Here is a 12,262-nt window from a genome sequence, read left to right as displayed (position 1 = left end):
TTTGCTGACAAATTACATCCTCTGACATCATCATTCTCTGCTGAATGTTATACTATAATTAGCGCTCTGCAATTCTCTTTCACATTAGAATATAGTTATTTTCTTATCTTATCCGACTCACAATCATGTCTTCTTGCCATATTCTCTGATTCGTTTTTATCTGCCCTGTCTCCTCTTGTTCTCGTCATCAAATCCTTAGTATATCGTCTTAGTCTTGCTGATGAAACAGTTAAGTTTTTCTGGATCCCTAGTCATGTCGGTATAGCCGGTAATGAGCGAGCCGACCACCTAGCTTTTCCAAAAATATCCCTCATCTATTTTTCTCCTTTTAAAACACCTGCTTCAGATTTTCTTCCGATTCACCGCAAACTATTGCTAAATGCCTAGCAAACTAAATGGGACTCTCTACCTCCTAACTATGCTGCATGGCATAGACACATAGTTTCCTCTATTCCCAAACATCCGTGGTTTAAAGACCTCGAGATTTCTAGGCACCTAATCGTATCCTTCACTCGTCTTCGCATTGGTCATAGCTTATTTCCTCACCATTCTTCTAAACTTAATCTAAACTCTTCCCCTCTTTGTACACTACATCACGACGAATCGATATGCGATCTTGATCACATCCTTTTCAATTCCTCTTCTCTCATAACTAGTAGACAACTCCTTTTCTCTTTTCTTTCTTCTTTAGGCTATATTTCTCCCGATTCTAATCTTCTTCTCAACTCTCGTTATATCCCTATCATCCGTTCTCTGATCCAATTCATTCATACCGCTGGCTTTCTCATTTAACGCTAATATTTAATTACATTGTCTGTTATTTGTTTTGATACATAATTATTTTATAATTGCTTTGCTATAATTATTTTTTAATAAAATGCAAATTAAATAAAAAAAAAAAATTAAGAGTGTAATCTAAGGATATTAAACAATCTCTAATATGTTATACGATATTTGCATGACACATATTTTTACTAAATTGAAACACAAATTAAAATATAATGTTACCTAGATAAGGTAAAGGATTAAAAGATTAATTAATGAATGACTAAGAGATACCTTAAACATAATAGACATTTTATTTATGTTCTTGGATAACCATTATTCAAATATTCCCATTTTTGTTTTTGTTTAAAATAATATAAATCATTGATTAATAATGGAACTAAAATATTGTTTATATTGTTGCTAACTAATTAACCAAAGAGTAACTATAATTAAGTTTGTAACTATACTCGTATACTATTTACATGATACTTTGCATAATATTATTTTATTATTGTCATAATTGTTATTATATATACCTACATTTCAACTGATATTTGAGAACATTTGTACATAACAAAGTCTAAGACAGTTAGAAAATCAAATAATATATAAACAAAATAGATTGTTAACGTTACTTATGAATTATGATTTGGGTGGTAAAGAGTAATTTGTACAAGTTTATTATTCAGCACTCATAATTTAACACTTCAAATATGTTTATATTTTATCTAGGGATTCATGCTTCACTGTTCTCATAATCAAGTATCTGAAGTATATATCTATTATATCTTATTGTTATTTTTCTGTTCTATCTAGTTAACTTTGACAAAAATATTAACCTTTGTTTCTCTTTTATCACACACACTTTATAACTCTCTCGAGATGTGACGAGGTATACGTCATGCAAGACACTATCGATACTCATATGATGAGTATATTTTTTATATACATAAAATACATCACTTTTTTCATAAATCCTATAAAAGTGGTCGTGTTAATAAATTATAACTTAACGTACAACATCCATTAAAACTAGCGTAACTCCAAAGCTTTCAATATTATAGACGTAATTTTATTAATATTTTTCATTTTAATACAATACCAATATTTAAGTTCATATAAAAAGGAAAAGAAATGTTTACAATATTATTTTTATAGTAATACTATTAATTTTCGTTTATCCTACGGAATTCCATTCCAAGGTATACCTTAGTAAGTGGGTGAATGTGTGTAAAAACCAATATTGGAAAACACCCTGTCTATTTCAACCAATCTATATATTGTAGTGATATTACGAATGCAAAATATTTTCTGTCTTATATCTTAGCTTTTTACTCTTATCAATTGACTATTGGAGCCTTCATGCAATAATTTATTAAATATAACTTTTTATTTCAATATCATATACCAATTGACTTATAGTTGTACTCAATTTACAGTTTTTATTTTATCATTTAGCGTCACTACTGGGGGGAAATCCATTTTTCTATTCTCTATTGAATACATAATTTATTAATTTTTTTATTATATAATTTAAAAAGCACAATTAACATGACGTTGGGGTCTAATACGATTGCCCACCAACGTAAGAATTGTTGAATTGATCAAAAAATTAATTTTAATTTTACAATTTTTTATTTACTTTACATATACACATTACTTACAAGAACAAAATACAACTTACTTTAATTAAGAAATTAGTATTTACGAGTATATACAGTAGGCACTATATCGGTATCTGGTCCCTACATAGGTACTCTAATATGAATATCTACTCAGTCACGTACAATATGTTTGTCAAAAATAAATACATTAAATTAAAGTTAAAATATAGAGACTTTTTACTATGCAATTTCTATTACCTATAATAATTTACAACTCCTGTATGTTCTTAAAAATCAAAAAATTTTAAATTCAATTTTTTATAAAATAAACAATTATAATATAATAGTATGCAATTGTGTTGTGCTTTTTTCATGTAATAAATAAAAAGGAAGGTAAAAGTATAAATAAAAATTGTGCTGTTCAGATACTTAATCACTGTCACAACATAACAGGTTCGTTTTATCAGTATTTGTTAACTATTATAATAGCCGTACGAATATAATTTTTAATATAAAAAAAACTTACTATGCTGATGAAAAATGTACACTAATAGAGAGCACAAAAGTTTTGTGTCTTGCCGAGGATCTCTGCTTTAGATTTTACTCGCACACTGATGTCACGGAAATGCTTAAGCGGAAGACGGTGAATGAACACACTTTTTTGAACCATTGAAGCGAACAACTACAGATGGCATAAGTGCGTTGGTACATTAGGTACTCGCCCTCACCACAATAGTTATATATGCGCTTTTACATATTATGAGAACGACCGTTTTCATGCGATATTTACCTAAAACAATTGATTAATTGAAATTAAAATTTACTTGACACATGCGGGTATGCACACAAATAAAGCACCTTATATGTGGAATTTATCGGCTCACTGATGTACGTAAAAAAAAAGCGACACAGTAGTATGCATAATGCAATTTAAACCAATGAAAGTCATTGATCATAAAATGAAATTAGTTCTAATACACTAAAAATAATTGGATAGATAAGATCAATTTTATTAGTTTCCCAGAAAAAAATAATAAATTAATAAATTAAAAATAACTCTCACGCTTTCATACATGCCTGCTAATATTCTAAAATTTACTTATTGTATCAATTGAATACAGATTGTAAGTATATACATATTTAAAAAATATTGGGTATGAAAAATAGAAAGTTTTAAGGTACATATTGTGAAATGAAGATTGTCACTTCATTCTAAAAATAGAAACGTAAGGTATTTTTATTTTCAAACAGTAACTCATATTAAACTAGCTGAATCCGTGCACTTCGTAGCCCGTTAAAAATCCTATCTCGTATATGTTTCAACTCTCAAAATGTGTGTTACATTTTTCATTTTACTATCAAATTTATAATTATAGTGTTTTATTTTAATTTAACCATAAACAAAGTATAAGGTAAACTTTTTATACCCAATGTTCAATGTTGATGAAGAGGGCAATTGCCTAGATGCTTCCTCAGCCGTTTTTTTGATTGCGCCTCTGTAGCTAATGCCCATAGTTGTCGGGCTTATTATTAATAAAATCAAAATAAATAATTATAATGTAGTGATTTTTTTAAATATTATTACTATATAGGTATTTATGTTTTTATATTTGTGTTATTTCCGTGTACGAAAGCGGAGACCATTTTTAATTATTTTAATATCTTGTAATTGTAATAGCAGTTAGTCTATCTGTCACCATCCGCCGAGTTCAGATGGTGCAATATTTTGTATAGTATAGACATTATCTTTAAATGCTGTCATTGTTTTTTTTTTCTAAATTAACATCCTGACGGTCGAATAATAAATGTAACCACCATATCACCAAGTTAACAACTCTTAATCGAATACCTCAATGTTTTTCTTACGTACCAAATATTAAATATGCCACAGAATCTAATATGGGAATTAATTGATATTCCTTTTTAAATAAAAACTAAATTTAAAAATAATATTAATATATTATAAAACAATTTCACTGTTATGACAACAATGTAAATGTATAATACCAGGCAGTGCCGACGACGACATAGCATTATTGCAGCAGACGTAGGAGTAGTGGGGGTTGTAAAGATGTGTGAGTGCACTACGCGGCAAACAACGCGCGTCGCTATGTAACAATAGCGCAAACTTTATACTTCCAATAACTATTTAAATAATTAATGTTTTGGACTTTTCTCATTAGGTTGCTCATCTACACACCAAATACTTGCGTTAAAAAAAAAAATCGTGAAAATCGGCCCGGTAGAAGTTTAGATATAACTGTCATAAAAAATCACCTCGCGTTTTAATAATATAATAGATTGGTGTTTAAATACATTTTTACATATTATGGTATCATATATTATTAATAAATGGTAATATTTTTTGTAAAAAATAATTATTAATGGTTATTATTGAATCCTTACATGGCATAATTAATTTCTAATCTATCGTGAATAAATTATGTTTTATCGCTATTTGTATTACCCATTTTCAATTATAATGTAGGTAGGTAAACCAATAAATATAATTATATTCCAATAAAAATAAAAATAAAAATTCTGCGTTTTCTGAAATACTTAACGCACCATTAAACTCTGACCTAGATTACACAAAATGCACTTTATTATTGTACTAGAAAAACATGATTTACAGTAGTAAGACCCTTAAAAAGGACAAAATCAATAGGCAATTTCAATGGCATGTTACCAAAGAAAAAATTACAGTTCACGTGAGTTAATAAAATTATAAATGATATAACTATTATAAACGCCAAATCGATCATTTTTTCTATCTAAATCAAAAATCTAGGCTATGGTATTAATAAATATAAAATCAATACATTCTATTTGTAAAACGCATTTAATTGAAGATTGAGGGCATGCATGTACAATACAGCGAGATACCATTTGATTAGACTTATACATTAAACTTTGGTGCGATAAATTATTATTATTATTTATGTTCTTTTTTACAATAGACAATGTATAAAATACGTCAAAATACGATTTTGGAAAGTGTTTTCAATTACCTTATAGTTGGACTCTTTATCTACCCAACCCTTTTTTTCTTTATAATTAATTATAATCGTTTTTCCACATTCTTTCTTTTGTAAACAAACTCGTAATTAATTGAATAAATTAAATAAATTAGTATCTTGTTACTAAAAAAAAGTTTAATTGAAAATATAAATCAAACGTTCAATACTAACCTGTATCTATAAAAAGACTAATTAGAAAAACATAAAATAAAATGTATTAAATATGACGTATAAAATAATAAAATAAATACTTTGTCTTGTCCATTTATAAATATGCCAAACCATAATATATTACTTCTTAAAATACGTAGTTGTAGATACCCATTTGGTTTTAATTATTTCATACCTAACCCTACTGAGTTGAAATAACTACTTTTTCATTAAATTTTTTTTTCTTGTTTTGCATTAACTTAAGTTTAATCAAGTATATAATTGGAACATTACAAAATATTAAAAGTCGAAGTATAATTCTGCAGTAAAACGGTTAGAGTTTAAATAATTTAAACAAAACATTCCAGATATATTTTTATGTTAAAATGTATATTTTGGTTATTTTCTTATATACGTCTGGAAAAAATTAATTTATGTTAAGTTTGATTTCTGTTATAGTATTAACTTGTTTTTCCTATACATACTTTATTGTATCTATATTTAATAGCTAATATACATCAAAATGTATTTATTTATTTATTCATTTTTATTATTATTGTCATATTTTTCAGTTAGATTATAATTATTGTAATTTTCAATATGATTAATATTGTTAAAATACTAGATAAAGTAAAAAATAAATATTAGAAAAAATCTAATAAAATTATAACGAAACATACCTAGAATTAATTAAATCATGATATCTGAATAATTTATATAGAAAAATATTAAATACTAATAATAATATTACATTACATATTTTACAATGCGTATAATATGGTAACTAGCATTTTATTAATTTTTAATATTTTACTTAGGTATCTACCAAAAAACTTCATGGAAATTAAAATAACATATGATATGAAATATCATAAAAAACCTATCGCTTTTAAGCTCGAGTTAAACAATGAGTCAATTTACTATAATATTAAAGATAACAACACAAGCTACAATATTAGTCCAGTTGGACACAAGTTTAACTAGGTACATATGCGTATTATTTTGTACGTGTTTCACAGAGAAAAGTAACATTTTTAAAATATTTGTATGGCTTACTTATGAAGAACTAACCTTGCATGTAGTAGTCAAGTTTTTTTAACTAAAAACAAACATTTTAACAATATAAACTGAAAACAAACTAAAAAAAAAAAATTGGACGATTTAAAATTCTTATAAATAGCATACCAATACCAATTCTGAATGTGTCTAAATATTTAATATTTTTTCGATTAGGTAGAACAACGTTGGTGGAATTTAAAAAAAAATATGTATTAGCGTTTATTGAGAATTTATAATTTATACCCTATTTACAATATGTAAACATGATGTAGTAGGAATAATATAAAATACTTTAAGTGTTGAATGACATATAGGAAGACTCACATTCGAATCACATTTTGCTGTGATATAAGGTAAAATTTATAAATAATATTTTATATTTTATAAGTTAAGAAGGTTTCTGCACCAGTTGCACTTGAGGTGTCTTATGGGATTGTTAGGAATAGTCTTAGAGGCCAGTTAAGAAATGAAGTGGTTATTGTTCATGAGGAGTTTCCTATAGAACTTTTTGTAAAAATTGATGGCTGTGTTGTGGACTGTTTTATTTAGAGGTCATCGTGAAGTAGTTTATTTATTACATACCATAGAGCTTTGACAGTGATACGCAGACAGATTGATTGAAATGCTAGGATCATTTAAGTTTTCGATTTTTTGGCTGTACTAGCTGGAATATCAGCAGTTTAAAAAATGTAGAGAAATAAGACGATGTCACTTCCAAGAGGAACTCCAGCTTGAGCTTCATGGTAGGGTGAAAGTCTGGTGTTGGTTCTGACTCTGAACAAACTGTTTTCAAGGTATGTCGTTAAATGTAAATAGTAAGGGGCTGATAATATTTTCTTAAGTTTAAACAGTAATCCTTAGCGAAAGGTCAAAAAAGACTTCTGAGGAATATTTTTTGTTTCGTTTCGAGTGCTGGGGAGACGAAATCGGTTAAGCGGTGAAGTTGATAAGTGGGTGAGTGTCTGGAACTGAAACCAAAATGAATGTCAGGCAGAATATTTGCTTTTTGAGCTGTTGGCATTAACCATTTTAGTATTATTTTTTCAAACATTTTACAAAATGCCAGTGGTGTTGGGAGGTTTTCCAGGTTTCAATATTGTTATTATGATAAAATGCTACCAAGCGGGAGGTGAATAAGATAATCAAAGTAAGGCGTTGAATATATAAGTCAGTTCGTGTCCAGACACCGTAGTGGTCACACGCATATTTCACGATACGTTTTAATACCTCTCGATAGCAGTGAGTGAATCAGCAATTACGATGTGTAACACCATACGGTAAAGTACCTATTTTATCTAAGCACAAAGTTCTCCATCATAATTACCGTATCGCGATCCAAACCCGTGCCTACGTGTGATAAGCCTACTATCGTACACTGATAGCCACACACCCCGATCATAATGAACTCATCATCATCTAAGCTCGGGCTCGCTAAATCATCAACTTCTAGCACGCACACTGCTAATACGCAAACCAACAATAATAAATCAATCTCGAATACAAATAAAAACCGCATAAAGAGCGTTTTAAATCAATCCAACACTTCAAATGAGGTTTTCAGACAACGAAAATGATGATTTTCAAATAGTCAAAAACAAGTCTAAACGAATTCTCTCTTCAACCAGTTTAACTGAAAAAGCCGAGATAAAGAAATCTAAGCCTGTCTTTGTTAGCACAAATATATATAATTCTCTTTATACTCATGACATTGTAAATTCTGCCGATACGTCTGATATGCCTATAATCAACTCAAATAATCCCGATGCTCAAATCAGTCACTCTCCGTTACCCCCGCCGATATTCATACGCAACGTTAATGATTTCATCGAATTTTGTAATCAGGAGTCTATGAGTGTTCCTATCCTCCTAACCTGAATTGTCACCCTAAATCCAAACACAACGATTATCTTTTACCCCCTGATATAAAAGCTTTAATTGCTGAAAAACGCAGGAAATACTCCCGATGGCAAAGATCTAGACTACCTTCCGACAAATCAACCCTTAATAATCTGTCAAATACCATCAAAAAATTAATCAACACTCAGCCACAATTCCAGATAACCCCCCTCGTCGCCTCAAAAAACGTTTGTGTCGTGACCTCCTAAACTGAAACACCACTCCATGTCCTAAATGTCTCAATGAACTCAAAAGGGTCCTATCACTGGATAGCTTTCCTTCTCATGTACCCATTCAAAGTGACTATTATAATTGTAAACCTGCTAGTGCTAATGATGTTGGAGACATTAGCAGGGGTTGTGAGTTTGACTGGTAATGTAGAATTAAGAAATTTTTTTGACTAAGTCAGCGTAATTTTGACCAAAGAGGTGGAATTTAGATACCAAAAATTAAGAACTCTGATATAATAAAAGAAAAAAATAACTGCCGTTTCGACTCAAATTATGTTGGGATAATGGTATCGACTTTTACTCATATTTTTATTTATCGACTCTATTCATCGCTCCACTCAGAATATAATTTGCATTAATATTGCTAACATAATTTTTATATATTATTATTTTATAGTTTTAGAAATTCAAAAATATTTAGTCTTTCTTCGTACAAAGTAGAAACATTGAAATGTAATGTTTAATTTACAAATAATTAGTTATTTTGCTAAGCCATTATACTAACTTATAGTAGGTAACAACATCTGTGGATAAAGTTTAGACAAAGACCTTTGTAAAGCTCATAACTTTTGTCTAGCTTGGAATAGATTTTAACTGTTATTATCTAACATAGATCTTCATATAATTATTGTTTTATATTCTTACTTTGATCTTTATCGTGTTTAAATTTCTGATGTATTTGTGTGAGTCATGTTGGATAAATACCACAGAAACTGTTTAAAATATTAATTTATGATAAAAAAATAATACTTATTTTGTAATACTTTCATTTGAAGCCATAGATAGACTTAGCATTATAAAATTCAACTATAAGCGAGTTGAGTGGGGACCTGTAATATTAATCTTGATAGCAATATGAACTTAACAATATTCAAAAGAATGCGAACGGCTGCAAGAAAGTTTCTTCATCGAGGTAGACAGCCGTCAAATGAATACTTACGGTTTGAAAGCAATAAATATGCGCATACCGTTTATTACAGTATTCAAAATTACATCATTTGTGGGTGGTCAAATGTCTCGGTGTACAAGCACCAATAAATTGCTTATAATAAAATTCCACTCCGTCACGTCGTCGGTGAAAGAAGCTACTCATGTATAATAAAGCAAAAGATGGAAATGATCAACACGTACAGTTATTAATCATTTTGAAATTATTTCTGTGCATTTAAAACCAAAATGGCAAAAATACAAAATATTTAAGCTCATAAAAATGATATAAAAGTTACTTACAACTGCTATGAAAAATAATTTAATATTTTACAACTTTTGATCAATTATTATTTTAAACTAGCATTTTACGGATAGGTAGATAACTTAGATGTTATTATTTTTCATTTAGTATCAACAAAAGTGTTTACTTAAATTAAAATGTGATATAATTAATATAAACTATTAAAAAAAAAAAAAAAATGGCAACCTAATAATAAAAACTGAATATTGTATATAAAAAGGCCAGCTAATCAGATTTATTTTTAATTATATAACCTATTTTTTTTATTCATTATTTCAAACAATTTTATGCTTGTTAAGTTTGTTAAGTTAATATTATAGTCATTATGTACTAACTCCTATATAATATGTACTAACAACGTTTTAAGAATACAAAATATACGATTTAATTCAGATATTTTATAAAAACAGTTGAACAAAAACATCATAATCTCATCCTCTTTAGGTATTCGGATTATTCCGAATTGTAGTATTTTTCCAGAAAAAAAATAAATACTTCTGGATGCAGTACTATTATTACAAGTATTAGTATTTATAGCTATCAATTTATACTCTATGCAATATACTTATTTATACAGAGTGATTAGTGTTGTGTTATCATAATTTTAAATACAATTTTGCTTCTATTAGAACCAGTGTTTAATTATGGATAGAATTGAATATTAAACATTGTTCTTCCATGCATTGCCCATTATTATAAATTTATGTCCAACACGTAATGTACGAATCACAGTCAAACGAAAATTTAAAAAATAGATTGTCATCCACTGTCCAAATTTAAATCTGTCTGAAGCAATGGGGCCATTTCCAAGTTTAATTGAATTAACCTAATCTCTTGTTTAAAAATGTAAATGTATAAATTACCCAACGTATTACAACGTTAATAACTTAAGCCAATTTTTTTATAAATAATGTTAAAATAATATTTAAAAAGAAAAAGTATTTTTTCTCATATTATTAATAATTCTATCAACAAAAAAATAGATGCCTATAATTTTTACTTGAATTTATGTGTAAGTTCTAAGAAAAATTGATATAACTCACACACCTATATTATATTAAAATTTAGTGTTTGTTATGTTATACAAACACTTCTTTTATTTCAAATAAATGCAAAAAATATCATGAAAGATTTGATTGAACTGATGTTAAACTCATTGATTGATTTTAGGTAGAAAATAATAAAATAATAATAACTACGGTTAGATATAGTAGATTTTATCATCTAGTTTATTACCCTTAACTCTTAAGTTAGGATCATATTCCTCGATTTTTCAATAGTATATTTTTAGTTTATTATATTGATAAAAACTTTTGCATTTTTAGTACAACATATCTGACCAATGAATTAAAAGAATATTCATTCTGATAAAAAATAGACTCTAACACAATATAGGATAAAACATGATTCAGGGATGTATTATTATTCATTAAGGATCAGATACTACAACCCATTTATTTATCACATTTAGTTAGCTATTTTAGAAGTACATAATCAAAATATGCAGAAAATATGCAGAAAATATGCAGAAAATAAATTCGATAATATGACAATATTAACTTATTACAAATTAAAACATAACTAGTTTGAATAGTATAATAATATTTTAAAATTATTTAAAATATTTCTATATTTTTTAGTTTTCCTCGTTAAAAAGCAAATTTAAAAAAAATGTTTGATTAAAATTATAATGTTTCTCTCAAAATTCTAGTTTTAACATTTTTACTAAGAAACTTTGAATTTCATTTTAATTTAAAGGCAAAACCTTTTTTTACTATACTCAAGAGGCCAAATATTGACGTTTATTATCTGTCTGTTAACGTAAAAAAAAAAAGAAGATTTTACTCCGTAGTCTTCACAGCGGTTTTTAGGATCAATATAAAATAAAATCGCCTATTTGAAATTGAATAATAATTTAATCTATGGATTTATATTATCAATTTTAAATTTAAATTTTGAAGCTAAATAATATATATTTATGCCTATAAAATAATAAAATATATAAGCCATCATATCTTGCTATTGAAATAGCAAATTATGGTGGCAAGGGTGGTAAGGGTGTATCTATACTGTTTAAATTTAAAAAATATTTAATATGAGTTTGAACTGTGCTGTATTAAATTTATTATAACTACTATCAGTATGACTTAAGATCGAACAATGGAATGTAGCAAGTAAAGAGGACTTAATAACAATCGTAACAGTGACTGCAATAATTGAAATCCTGGCTCCTGATTAATGACTTTTGAAGTATCTATGAATTGATCAAGTTAGATATTTCTGGGCGTACTCACATATATTATT

At 27.6% G+C, this 12,262-nt stretch overlaps 1 protein-coding gene across 6 annotated transcripts in view; it reads right to left on the bottom strand.

Annotated features, from left to right (window-relative positions):
* The window catches only part of SK (small conductance calcium-activated potassium channel), a 305,985-nt gene that overhangs the window by 262,198 nt on the left and 31,525 nt on the right, over window positions 1-12,262 (bottom strand). For 5 of the 6 annotated variants that reach the window (XM_089220032.1, XM_089220030.1, XM_089220031.1 and 2 more), the window contains exon 2: window positions 2,899-3,162. The exons of the other annotated variant lie outside the window; for it this stretch is intronic. The gene's annotated coding sequence lies outside the window, so the exon portion shown is untranslated. The remainder of the gene's footprint in view (window positions 1-2,898; window positions 3,163-12,262) is intronic. 6 annotated transcript variants of the gene reach the window in all.

Source organism: Diuraphis noxia, unplaced genomic scaffold (genome assembly GCF_037042655.1).
Source record: "Diuraphis noxia isolate RWA-SAM2 unplaced genomic scaffold, SU_Dnox_SAM2 contig0002, whole genome shotgun sequence".
NCBI lineage: Eukaryota > Metazoa > Arthropoda > Insecta > Hemiptera > Aphididae > Diuraphis > Diuraphis noxia.
The sequence above is the reverse complement of the archived record's forward strand: the minus strand, read 5'-3'. Positions and strand labels throughout refer to the sequence as shown.